Consider the following 14,484-nt stretch of genomic DNA (forward strand, 5'->3'; position numbering starts at 1 on the left):
GTCGCGGGGGTGTTTTTGCTGTGAATCGCGGTAGGGGGGGTCGCGGGGGAGCGGGTATTTTTGCCGCAAATCGCGGGAGGGGGGGTGGGGGCGCTCACCTGGTGGCTGTGGAGTAGCAGTGCTGGGCAACATGGGAAGGCAGTGGGTGTCTGGCACTGTCTGTGGGCTCACTGGGCTGGTTCTCTGTCACATACCTCCCAACATGACCCTCTCCAGGAGGGACACAATGCTCTGTTTCTAGACTTACCCTTAATGTATGATTGCCATCACCTGTTTTAAACAGGTTAATTTCTCAGAAAGGTGTTCAGCACAGATGAAGGCAATCACACATCACACATTAAGAGGAAAGTCCAGGAACAGAGCGTTATAGACACAGACACCCACTTTGAGTGACAGATGTAGCCAAATATATAGGAGATATATATATATGGAAGGAAGAAGAGATAGTTGTGCACTCTGTCTATTTCACAACTTTTGTACATTAACGATCATACATTGGTACATAAAATTTGTATTTATTCTTCAAAATAAAAAAATCAATAAAAATTAGTTTGTACAGAATTCGATGCAGATTACAGATTCAGATACAATTTTGTTCAAGTGAAAGACAACAGATCCAACTTCAAGATGTGCAAACTTCTTAGGATACGAAACCCTACATGTTTCGTCCCTTAGGACTTCATCAGGGGTAAATGGGGTAAATATATATATATATATATATATATATATATATATATATATATATATATATATATATATATATATACCAAAAATAGTGTCTTCAGCGCCCAAACTCTGTAATGTCCAACATAAAAATATTTCAATAAAAATATTGACAAGAAACAATTGCAGTGGTTCTTTTATAAGAAGCTTTTCTTTTTATTTTCAGTACATCTGACCAACACCCAACGCGTTTCGTCTCGTTAGAGACTTCATCAGGGGTACATGATCTAAAATATAACATACATTTTATAAGACACATAACTTTTTTAGGACATTACATTTATATAAAACATGATACTCATTATAAAAATTGATAAGAGTACATATGTAGTACATGAAAGGTATATACATAGTACATAAAAGTATATATAATGATAGGAGAAGGAGAGACTAGGATAAAGGAGGATGAAGAGGACCAATTATTTTACACATACAATTTATGGAGGAATATTAAAGGTACATACCTTAGAATAAACAAAGTTTATTTGACCCTTCTGGGTCAGGAGATAAAGATAGCGCAAAAGAACCGTAGTTAGGGTCCAAATGTGACACCTCAGAAGACAGTAGGTGTTATAGAAACCTAATAATATGGTAAAAATGAGGTATTTATTTTTATTTTTATTTTTAAACCTTATAATAATTTTTTAGAGATTTATTATCCTTTCAATTCCCTTTATGGTACATACCTTCTTATAGTTTTAAGATGTTTAATTAATCAGATGTCTTTGACAATATATTTAAAGCTTGAATGAAGAACCTAATAAGGAAGATATATATGTATATATATGTACCATCATTTAATGTTCTTAAGACATAAAAGGATTTTCTTAATGATAGTAGTGGATACATAAGTATACAATAGCATACCTAATTAGGGCAAATTCAAATCTTGTCCCAATGTGTCCAAGAAAGCAAGATCTTTTCTTTCTATTAGACCTACAATTATACAGAATTTTAGTATAATAACCAAAGCCATCATTTTCAAATTAGAGGAAAAATTCCATCCTAAATGGAGGTTCAATTACTATTACCAATAAAAATGGTCTTACCCTGTGTCAGAGGAATGGTGTGCACTCATTGGGATCCAGACTGCAAGTGATTTTTAAGATGGATCTGGCCTCTCTATATATAGGGCCTGTCTGTGATGTCACTTCCTTTTTAAGAAAATATTTTATTTTTTATTTTTCTATATATATATATATAATCGTGATAATATAATCCACCCTATACCACTATGAATTAATGACTTTCTAGGTCTTTTTTAACCCTATTATAATTTAAACATATTTCAGAAAAATTTTTGTATTTTTTAATTTTTAAATCTTACTTAATTACCTTTAGTTTCAAACAGTGATTGTATGTTTAACTAGTGCGTAGGATAAGGATTATCCTTCTAAGATATTTCAATGTTCAGAGCTACAAAAGTCAGTTTTTAATCTTAATTAGGTCGTTTGTGTTCCACCTATAACGGGGTGGAACGCACCGCCATATTGTTTTCTTATCTCCGCGTCAAAATGCGGAAGCATACCACACCATAAGCTGCGCTCCACCTAAAACGAGGTGGAACGCACCGCCATACTGTTCTCCGATCTCCGCATTAAACGCGGAAGTGGTCCAAACTCTAAGCTTCGCTCCCACTATTCTACAGCTGGAGCGTACCATTGCAATATCTTTAAGTGCGTGTATCTTAATATCTTAATAAGTGCTATAATTTCCCAAGGGGCGCTCTATTAAGACTTACATATATGTGTGTTTTAATTATAATGTATAGTGCTTATTACGAGACTTTGCGTTCCAATTAACGGAGGCTGGAATGCACTGCCATATTGGTTTTAAATTTGTATATGTGCGGTTCAAATATTATGAAACGCACAGCCATATTGGTTTTCTCCCAATGTGTAAATGTCACCCTTTGTGAAGTGTCTATTTTATTCTTTATCATAAATGCTTCCATTTGAAAAAGGGGCTTTGATTTTACATATGACCACACGTAACCATTTGAATTCTAAAGTTACATTCATTTTACACAATGGCAAAGCAGACAAATAGAAATAAAAATACATATATACATAGAAATACAAAAATACAAAAATAAAAAAATAATAAAAAATACAATAAAAATACAAAAATACATTTTATTCCTATATCATGTAAGGTGTAATATATAAGATTGGTAAATGACCAATGTCAATATTTAATTATATTATACTTCCACTTAACAGGTGAACCTAAGAGAATTATCTTATAAGAAGGCTGTGATCTCAATACTCTCGTTTAATCCCCTAGGGGCCAGGGTATCTAGGGTGTAAATCCAGTATGATTCACGCATGATCAAATTACGATCCCTGTCTCCCCCTCGGGGATCTTCTTTTACATGTTCAAGTACTGTAAATTTTAAGGAGCATATCTCAGAATTGTGACAAGATTCAAAATGTCTGGGCAGGCTATGGATTTGGACCTTTCTTTTTATATTTCTTAGATGTTCTTGGATGCGGATTTTTAAGCTTCTTTTTGTCTTACCGACATACCACTTGTCACAGCCACATTTTATTAGATACACTACATATGTAGTATTGCAGGTTAAAACTCCTTCAAACCTACAGTTCTTTCTTAAATTATCAGGAATTACAGGGCCATGTTTTTCTACATGTTTACAACATATACACTTGTTGCATGGAAACAAACCTCTTCTTTCTGGTAAGAAGGAAGGGTTGTTTCTAATGACCATACTTTTTTGAGTTTCAAGTGGTCTAAATTTACTAGGTGCTAAAGAACTTTTCAAGTTTTTTGCCCTCTTAAAAATTACATCTGGTCTATCTGGTAAATTTGGACCCAAAATCGGATCCATCTTTAATAGGTGCCAATGTATACCCAGACATTTTTTAATCTTAGCATGCTCCTGACTGTATTGAGTTATAAAAGGTCTGATTTTTTTGGTATTTCCATAATTGGGATTATTTTCCTTCTCTCTAACGAGGTCTGATCTGAGTGTAGATGCTGCTCTTTTTTGGTCAAGTCTTATATTTGTTTCATTATAACCTCTTTGTAAGAATCTATTGACCAGCATTTCTGATTGTTCCCAGAAGATTTTTTCATCGCTACAGTTTTTTCGAACCCTCAAAAACTGTGCGAAAGGTACATTGTTTTTCCACGTATGTAAGTGGCAACTGTCTGCAGGGATATAGCTATTAGCGTCAGTTTTTTTTTTTAAAGTCTTAGTCTACAAGATATTAGCTGAAGGGTCGGCACTAATAACAATATCAAGAAAGTCTATCTGAAGTTCATCCTCTTTATAGGTGAACTTCAGATTGTACTCATTCACCTGTAAGTCTGAAATGAATTTATCAACACTTTGTTTATCACCATCCCAGACAACTAATAAATCGTCAATGTATCTTTTGAAAAATTTTATCCTTTTATCCTTAAAACCATCATCCTCACACAGAGTGTTAATTTCCCAGTTATTCAAATAGATGTTTGCATATGAGGGGGCAAATTTTGTGCCCATTGCTGTTCCTTGTTTTTGAACATAATGTGCTCCATAAAATTCAAAATGGTTATGGTTAAGGATACAATTTACACTGCTCAATAAGAAATTCCTTTCTTTTTGATCTACATTGACATCAAACAGAAGGATCTCTTTTACTGCTTCTAAGCCCTTATGATGAGGTATAGATGTGTATAACGCTTGTGCGTCTATTGTGACCCATCTAAAGGTAGGTTCCCAGTTTATATCCTGGATTTCTCGTAAAACCTGTGTTGAATCCTTCAGGTAAGATTTTTGTTTTTTAACATAGGTCTGTAGTTTAAGATCTACAAAATGAGATAGATTCGCAGTTAGGTATTCTACACCTGCAACAATTGGTCTTCCTGGAGGAAGGTCTCTATTTTTATGTACCTTGGGGATATGATAAAATATAGGAATTTTTGGCTTCTCCACGTACATATAGCTCATTTCTTTTTTACATATCACCCCTTCTATATTTGCCTTAAGAAGTAATGCATACAATTCTTCCTTATATGCTTCCATTGGATTTTCATCCAATTTTTCATAGGTGGTTTGATCATTAATTAATTTGTAGGCTTCTACTAAATAAGTTGACCGATCTTGTAGGACCACCGCGCCCCCTTTATCTGCCACCTTAATTATCAACTCCTCATCATTTTTGAGGTCTTTCAGAGCTTTTTTCTCTTGTGAGGTCAAATTTGTATGTCTCTTGTTATCCAATTTTAATGTTTTAAAATCCTCATTAACTAGTTCAAAAAAGATTTCTAAGTGGCTTCCTTTAGATTCCACGGGAAAGAATTTTGAGGGTGGGGCTACCACAGGTTTGGGTGTATTGGTTTCTTTAATGGGATTTTAAAAAAAATGTCTTATAAATTTATTGAGATCGACAAAAAGATCAAATTTATCTGAATGCTGATCTGGCGCAAACTTAAGGCCTTTATCTAGTAATTGGACTTCGGATTGTGATAGTACCTTCTTGGAAAGGTTAATGACTCCTGTAGGACAGGGTCCTTCAGGAAGTGGGCTGATCTTTTCTTTTTTGGGGAGTTTTCTCCCTCCTCTTTTTCCCCTTTTCCTAGGTACCTCTTTTTTCCTACAGGAGACTCTGTGTCTGTTGAATAAGTACTTTTCCTTATTATATTTGGGGGAGTAGTGATCTTCTTCCCATCTAAAAAATTACCAGATATTGGTGACCTAAGGACCTCAAATCTGTTTGCAACTTCTGGATAATAGGATCTTCTCGGTGACATCATTCTTCTATTAGAGGGTCTTCTGTTATCCCTATATACTGGGGACCCAAAAGACCTTCTAACATATCCTCGATGGGATTTTCTCCCTTGGTAGGAATCTCGCCTCTGATAGGATTCTCTCCTTTCAGGTTGATGGTAATAGGGTTTTCTTCTCATAAAGACTTCATCGTCCTCAATATTTTTATAGTGTGTACGTGGTCTGGAGTTTTGATTTTCTGCCTGTACCCAATTGTGAACTTTCCCATTTTCATAATCAAGTTTATCCCTCAAGAATTTCTTTTGTTTTCTTGATATGATTTCAGTTTCTAAGGAATCTATTTTACTTTGCATATCTGCCACATCTTTTTTGAAGCCATCATCCCCCTCAAATTTGGATAGGGCTGCTTCTAGTTTCTTAATATCCTCTTCATATCGACCTATTTCTTTTCTTCGGTCGTTTACAATAAGATCTATAAGTTTTAGAGAACTATCATTTAATATTTTATTCCAATTGGACATAAATTCATCATTTGTCTGTCCTATGGTGGTTTTTTTTAGAAGTCTTAGCCCCCTAGGGACTCTTCCGACCTCTATATATTTCTCAAGAGTAATTAACTCATACCACCCTTTTAATTCTTTGGTGGCAAGTTTCTCCATTTGATTTAATAGACCATAGTAATCCTCTGTAGTCCCCTCCATCTGTTGTATATCCTTTGTCTCATCCATAAATATAGACCTACATTTGGCTGTCCTACTTGTTCTATCTCGAATGATAGGCATTATTTAAAATATTAGCTGCAGTTTGGAGATTTACTAGTAGTAGAAACACAATACAAAGACAAAAATCCCCAAAACTTGCGCTGTTAAAATACAATATTAGGTGGTCACTGTTGACACTCTATCCCCTACTAGTAGGGATAGAACAAACTAACTACACCAACAATAGTGTCTTCAGCGCCCAAACTCTGTAATGTCCAACATAAAATATTTCAATAAAAATATTGACAAGAAACAATTGCAGTGGTTCTTTTATAAGAAGCTTTTCTTTTTATTTTCAGTACATCTGACCAACACCCAACGCGTTTTGTCTCGTTAGAGACTTCATCAGGGGTACATGATCTAAAATATATAAAATATAACATACATTTTATAAGACACATAACTTTTTTAGGACATTACATTTATATAAAACATGATACTCATTATAAAAATTTATAAGAGTACATATGTAGTACATGAAAGGTATATACATAGTACATAAAAGTATATAAAAGTATATATATAATGATAGGAGAAGGAGAGACTAGGATAAAGGAGGATGAAGAGGACCAATTATTTTACACATACAATTTATGGAGGAATATTACTTATTCCTCCATAATATAACTTGCCACCAAAGAATTAAAAGGGTGGTATGAGTTAATTACTCTTGAGAAATAGATAGAGGTCGGAAGAGTCCCTAGGGGGCTAAGACTTCTAAAAAAAAACACCATAGGACAGACAAATGATGAATTTATGTCCAATTGGAATAAAATATTAAATGATAGTTCTCTAAAACTTATAGATCTTATTGTAAACGACCGAAGAAAAGAAATAGGTCGATATGAAGAGGATATTAAGAAACTAGAAGCAGCCCTATCCAAATTTGAGGGGGATGATGGCTTCAAAAAAGATGTGGCAGATATGCAAAGTAAAATAGATTCCTTAGAAACTGAAATCATATCAATAAAACAAAAGAAATTCTTGAGGGATAAACTTGATTATGAAAATGGGAAAGTTCACAATTGGGTACAGGCAGAAAATCAAAACTCCAGACCACGTACACACTATAAAAATATTGAGGACGATGAAGTCTTTATGAGAAGAAAACCCTATTACCATCAACCTGAAGGGAGAGAATCCTATCAGAGGCGAGATTCCTACCAAGGGAGAAACTCCCATCGAGAATATGTTAGAAGGTCTTTTGGGTCCCCAGTATATAGGGATAACAGAAGACCCTCTAATAGAAGAATGATGTCACCGAGAAGATCCTATTATCCAGAAGTTGCAAACAGATTTGAGGTCCTTAGGTCACCAATATCTGGTAATTTTTTAGATGGGAAGAAGATCACTACTCCCCCCAAATATAATAAGGAAAAGTACTTATTCAACAGACACAGAGTCTCCTGTAGGAAAAAAAGAGGTACCTAGGAAAAGGGGAAAAAGAGGAGGGAGAAAACTCCCCAAAAAAGAAAAGATCAGCCCACTTCCTGAAGGACCCTGTCCTACAGGAGTCATTAACCTTTCCAAGAAGGTACTATCACAATCCGAAGTCCAATTACTAGATAAAGGCCTTAAGTTTGCGCCAGATCAGCATTCAGCTAAATTTTATCTTTTTGTCGATCTCAATAAATTTATAAGACGTTTGACTTTGGAGAGACATTTTTTTAAAAATCCCATTAAAGAAACCAATACACCCAAACCTGTGGTAGCCCCAACCTCAAAATTCTTTCCCGTGGAATCTAAAGGAAGCCACTTAGAAATCTTTTTTGAACTAGTTAATGAGGATTTTAAAACATTAAAATTGGATAACAAGAGACATACAAATTTGACCTCACAAGAGAAAAAAGCTCTGAAAGACCTCAAAAATGACGAGGAGTTGATAATTAAGGTGGCAGATAAAGGGGGCGCGGTGGTCCTACAAGATCGGTCAACTTATTTAGTAGAAGCCTACAAATTAATTAATGATCAAACCACCTATGAAAAATTGGATGAAAATCCAATGGAAGCATATAAGGAAGAATTGTATGCATTACTTCTTAAGGCAAATATAGAAGGGGTGATATGTAAAAAAGAAATGAGCTATATGTAGGTGGAGAAGCCAAAAATTCCTATATTTTATCATATCCCCAAGGTACATAAAAATAGAGACCTTCCTCCAGGAAGACCAATTGTTGCAGGTGTAGAATCCCTAACTGCGAATCTATCTCATTTGTAGATCTTAAACTACAGACCTATGTTAAAAAAACAAAAATCTTACCTGAAGGATTCAACACAGGTTTTACGAGAAATCCAGGATATAAACTCGGAACCTACCTTTAGATGGGTCACAATAGACGCACAAGCGTTATACACATCTATACCTCATCATAAGGGCTTAGAAGCAGTAAAAGAGATCCTTCTGTTTGATGTCAATGTAGATCAAAAAGAAAGGAATTTCTTATTGAGCAGTGTAAATTTTATCCTTAACCATAACCATTTTGAATTTTATGGAGCACATTATGTTCAAAAACAAGGAACAGCAATGGGCACAAAATTTGCCCCCTCATATGCAAACATCTATATGAATAACTGGGAAATTAACACTCTGTATGAGGATGATGGTTTTAAGGATAAAAGGATAAAATTTTACAAAAGATACATTGACGATTTATTAGTTGTCTGGGATGGTGATAAACAAAATGTTGATGAATTCATTTCAGACTTACAGGTGATGAGTACAATCTGAAGTTCACCTATAAAGAGGATGAACTTCAGATAGACTTTCTTGATATTGTTATTAGTGCAGACCCTTCAGCTAATATCTTGTCGACTTTTTTCAAAAAAACTGACGCTAATAGCTATATCCCTGCAGACAGTTGCCACTTACATACGTTGAAAAACAATGTACCTTTCGCACAGTTTTTGAGGGTTCGAAAAAACTGTAGCGATGAAAAAACCTTCTGGGAACAATCAGAAATGCTGGTCAATAGATTCTTACAAAGAGGTTATAATGAAAAAAATATAAGACTTGACCAAAAAAGAGCAGCATCTACACTCAGATCAGACCTCCTTAGAGAGAAGGAAAATAATCCCAATTATGGAAATACCAAAAAAATCAGACCTTTTATAACTCAATACAGTCAGGAGCATGCTAAGATTAAAAAATCTTGAAAAAAGGGGTTTGTTGGATGTGGGATATGGCGCTACACCGGGTCAAGCACGATATTCGAGTGGGGATACTTAGCTTAGGTGTTTCTGGGTTCTCTTTTTCTCCCTCTTGATTTTTCCTTCGCGTATTTTCTCGTCAGATTTTTCAGGAGAAAAACAGAAGGAATAAAAATATTTAGGGTTTGAGCGGGGGTGGAATTTTGTTTCCAAAATACTATTGTTCTTGTCCCAGTTTTCTGATATTTCTCACCTCACTTACATATGTATGTAGTGAGGGTAAGCTTATCTGGGTTTCTTTTTGTTGGGTGGTGATTAGTGAGAGGCGTACCTCACTTACACGTTTCTGCACATGAACACTCTCATCAAGGTATCTTTATCAAGTAAGCTGCGTACCAGTACTCACGATTGATAGTGTGTGTACACGTGCATCAAGGTATCTTTAATTTGTCCAGGCTGACTTCTTATCCAGTAAAAAAAAAGGTTTTTATTTTACAATATAAAACTCTAAAATATTTTCTTTAAAACGGAATTCTAGTATAATCCGTACGTTTCTACCGTCTGCTGGTGGAGGAGCACTGTTGTCCCCTTTGGGAATAGGGCAGGATTAGTCTTGGGCCACTGACCGGTAAGTGGACTCCGCAACTGTGAGAAAAAATTCTCTCTTTGTCCTACCTTTTTCTCAGGGGGAAATCAGGTTCCTCAAAAGAGCTTCCAGCAGAGAGTTAGAATCCAAGGTCAACTCAAAAGCAAGTCCTCCTGCCGACGCGTTTCGAGATGTGCATCTCTTTGTCAAGGCATGGAGGACCTGCTGGTGTGCTTGCTTTTTATGAGTGAGGATAATCTGAAGATGGCTTCACTTCCTGTTCCTGTTTCCGTTTTCCTTATTGTGTAGTTGAACAGGAATTATACAATACAATGGTATTCATACACAGTGTTCAAATAGCCTTTAAAAGTATAGTAGATAAGGCCATTGGTTTGATATAGTTAAAGCTTAAATAGTAACGTTCGTATTGTCCAGGGTGTATAAATATGGCGGCCGCTGCTTAGTAATATTATACCCTAGTTTGGGTGTAGCAATATGGCGCCCGTCATTTTTTTACATTTAAAGGTAAAAGCATATACCAGTAGGGTGGCTAAGGGGTAGTTGAAAGGGAGCTTCTGTGGATGTCAGCGCGCCCCCCTTTAGTGGAAATAGAGAGCTATCCGCACTTCTGAGCTGTCCGTCTATGTGTTGTTTCGCGGGGTGTAGTAAGATGGCGTCCGTCCGTTTTTCTTGGATCTCTTCTTAGATGGGTGTAGCAGGATGGCGTCTCCGAGATTGCGTCTCCGAGATTTTGTAGTTGGCGTCCTGCTTGTGACGCGGGCGTCGTTGTTCTTCCCCCCACCGGGTGTAGTAAGGTGGCGTCTTTTAGTCTGCTGCATTTTCCTGCTGGACGTATAGTAGGGTGTAGCAAGATGGCGCCCGTCCGTTCTGAGGTCTTCTATCCGGAGGTTCTCTGTTGTTAGGAGTGTTGCTATGGAGACATAAATACTCATCTGTAGCGTTACTCTCTCTCTTTTTGTGTGGCCAAGTTGTGGAGGACATATTTAGACATAAATAGATGACATTTGTGAATGAATGTCTATTGAAGTTGATTCGAACTCTAAGGAGCAGAAAAATATAATCAGGATTTTATAATAAAATGATTTTATACTTCATAAAAGAATAAACAAATAAATATTAGAGAATTGGAGGTGGGGGATTTATTACTTTTTTCTATCTCCTCTATGTGTAAATGAATTTATGATATTTGATTATAGGAACCATTTCAGTTCGAAGTCATTATTTAGTCCCTTTGGTGTTAAGGTTTTCAAGTCGAATATTAATTTCATTTCTGACCTAGCAAGATTTGTTTCAATATTTTTATCCTTCCAGCTTGATTTTATTTGTTTGAGGCCCATAAATTTTCTAATGTTTGCTGTTGAGCAGTTGTGTTGAATTTTAAAATGATTGGAAAGGTTATGGGTTTCCAGTCCTTTGCGAATATTTCTTAAGTGTTCTGACATTCTTATTTTCAATGGGCGAGTTGTTCTCCCTATGTATGAAAGACCACATGTGCATTCTGCCAAATACACGACGTTGGAAGAGTGGCAGGTTATGAAGTCGTTTATTTTGAACTTGATGTTGTTTACTGTAACACAAGTGTATTTGGAAGTGGTGTCTTTTATGGTTCTGCATGCCATGCAGGTTCCACAACGGTGGAATCCTTTAGTTCTAATAAGGTCTTTGGTTAGTGCTGGTAGAGTACTTTTCACTAGTGCATCCTTCAAGTTTCTTGATTTGCGATAAATGAAGCAGGGTTTTTCTGGTATCAGGTGTTTTAGAATCTGATCTTTTTGAAGAAGATGCCAATGTTTTTTCATTATTTGTTCTACTTGTTTGTATTGGGTGTCATAATTGGTTATAAAAGACCATTTTTGTCTGTCTGTGGTGTCTGCTTGTTTTGGAGCATCTTTTTTTCTGTTCAGTAGTGTTTCTCTATTTATTTTTTCTGTTTGTTGTATGGTATCTTCTAATGTTGCTTCTTCATATCCTTTGTCCACAAAGTCCTTTTTCATGTTATCCATTTGTTGTTTACATGTTGCTGGGTTGCTACAGTTCCGTTTGACTCTCAAAAATTGACTTTTGGGGACCCCTTTTAGCCATAATGCATGGTGTTGGCTGTCTGTAGAGATGTAGGAATTTATATCTGTTGGTTTTTTGTATGTCTTTGTATTTATTTGTCCTCCAGTTGTGTATATTGTTAGATCCAAAAAATTGATTGATTCCATGCTGTGGGTGAAGGTAAATTTAAGGTTAAATGTGTTTCTGTTTAGTTCTTGGAGAAAACTTAGGAGGTTTTCTTCGGTGTCTTCCCAAAGCAATAAGACATCGTCTATATATCTATACCACTTTTTCAGGCTAGTACCCCAAGCTACGTTCCTGTATATGTGTTCTTCCTCCCAGAACCCCATAAACAGGTTCGCGTAGCTTGGGGCAAATTTAGTGCCCATGGCTGTGCCCGTGCGTTGCATGTAGAACGCCCCATCAAAAAAGAAGAAATTGTTGTTGAGGATAAACTTTATTGCCTCCTGGATGAAGATTTTTCTTTCTTGTGTATGTTCAGTTTTTTCCAGAGCCCAGGCTACTGCTTCAATGCCTTTTTCGTGCTTAATACAGGTGTATAGCGATGTTACATCCACCGAGGATAGAGTGCTATTTTCGCTCCAACTGAAGGTCTTTATCTTCTCCAGGGTGTCATTCGTGTCCTTCAGGTATGACGGTATTTTCTGTACCATTGGTTGTAGGAGGCTGTCTATCAGAGATGACAGTTTTGAGGTCAAACTATTTACTCCTGCTATAATTGGTCTTCCCGGGGGGTTGGACAGGCTTTTTTTAAAGAAAATATTTTAGAGTTTTATATTGTAAAATAAAAACCTTTTTTTTTACTGGATAAGAAGTCAGCCTGGACTAATTAAAGATACCTTGATGCACGTGTACACACACTATCAATCGTGAGTACTGGTACGCAGCTTACTTGATAAAGATACCTTGATGAGAGTGTTCATGTGCAGAAACGTGTAAGTGAGGTACGCCTCTCACTAATCACCACCCAACAAAAAGAAACCCAGATAAGCTTACCCTCACTACATACATATGTAAGTGAGGTGAGAAATATCAGAAAACTGGGACAAGAACAATAGTATTTTGGAAACAAAATTCCACCCCCGCTCAAACCCTAAATATTTTTATTCCTTCTGTTTTTCTCCTGAAAAATCTGACGAGAAAATACGCGAAGGAAAAATCAAGAGGTAGAAAAAGAGAACCCAGAAACACCTAAGCTAAGTATCCCCACTCGAATATCGTGCTTGACCCGGTGTAGCGCCATATCCCACATCCAACAAACCCCTTTTTTCAAGATTACTACTCGGGTTACCTAGGAATAACCCCACAGGGTGTAGGACAGGCAGCAAAACAGCGAGAATTACAGCGCCCAGGCGATTGTCTTACCAATTACTTGTCACTTCTCTTTAAACCTATTCCTAAAAAGACAATAACCAAGGCAGCAGTATGTTCAAGCACAGAGATAGAAGAAATGAAAAGATTGGAGAAGCATTTAAGTTCAATTTCACAGATGAAACCATTGAAATGACGGAAGAGAACTTGGAAACAGCAATGAACAGACTAGGGGACTGGCTCCTGAGAGAGAATAAGTTGTGGTGGGAGGTAGCCACACTAGAAAAGTATAAAACAGAACATGTAATACCTAAAGGCCTCAAAATGAACAAACAACCAAGCTTTCAGGATGCATCAGAAAACTTCACTACAGAATGGAATGAAATACTAGATAGATGCTCCTTCACTCTAATCGAGTTAATTCTAAAAGAAAGGAAAGGCACTCTAACAAAAGTAAATGAAAGAATAGAAATACTACAAACTTTAATCGAACCATACAAAAAACTAGCAAATTTTGATTCCCTGGAAAAAGAGATAATCGATAAAATCGAAAGAAACACGGATTTCCTCATAAAAAAGAAACAAGGAAAACTGCAACGGGACTTCGATTACTATAAGTTCGGTATAGTAACAAGAAGGAGAACAGACAGAATGGAACGCCAGAAAAGGAACGGAAGATCAGGGAGTAGAATACATCCATCTAGAAGAGAAGAACGCCCACAGAGGAAGGAACATACAAACCTCCATAATAAACAACCCTCCATAGGAAGGAGTCCTCCATGGAGACATAGAAACAACCACTTTAGATCTCCAGAAAGAAGGAACAACACATATAGAACATATCCCCCTCAAAGGTACTATAGACGGGAGAAGGAACAATACGGAAGAACATATGAGAGATGGGACCAAAATCTCCGAAATAACAAAGAAAGAAGATACGGGAGAGAGGAACCACGGTATGTAAGAAAAGACTACAACAGAGATTATGAAAGACACAACCGCGAATGGACAACACCTAGAAGATCATTCAGAAGCAATACAAGAGAAAGGAGAGCGGAAGGGAGACGCAACTACAGAAGGGATGTACGTAGAGATGAACCCCACAGAGGAACTCAAAAACGGAGAGAAATTCTGACACC

The sequence above is a fragment of the Crinia signifera genome, chromosome 1, assembly GCF_055691185.1.
Source record: "Crinia signifera chromosome 1, ASM5569118v1, whole genome shotgun sequence".
Lineage (NCBI taxonomy): Eukaryota > Metazoa > Chordata > Amphibia > Anura > Myobatrachidae > Crinia > Crinia signifera.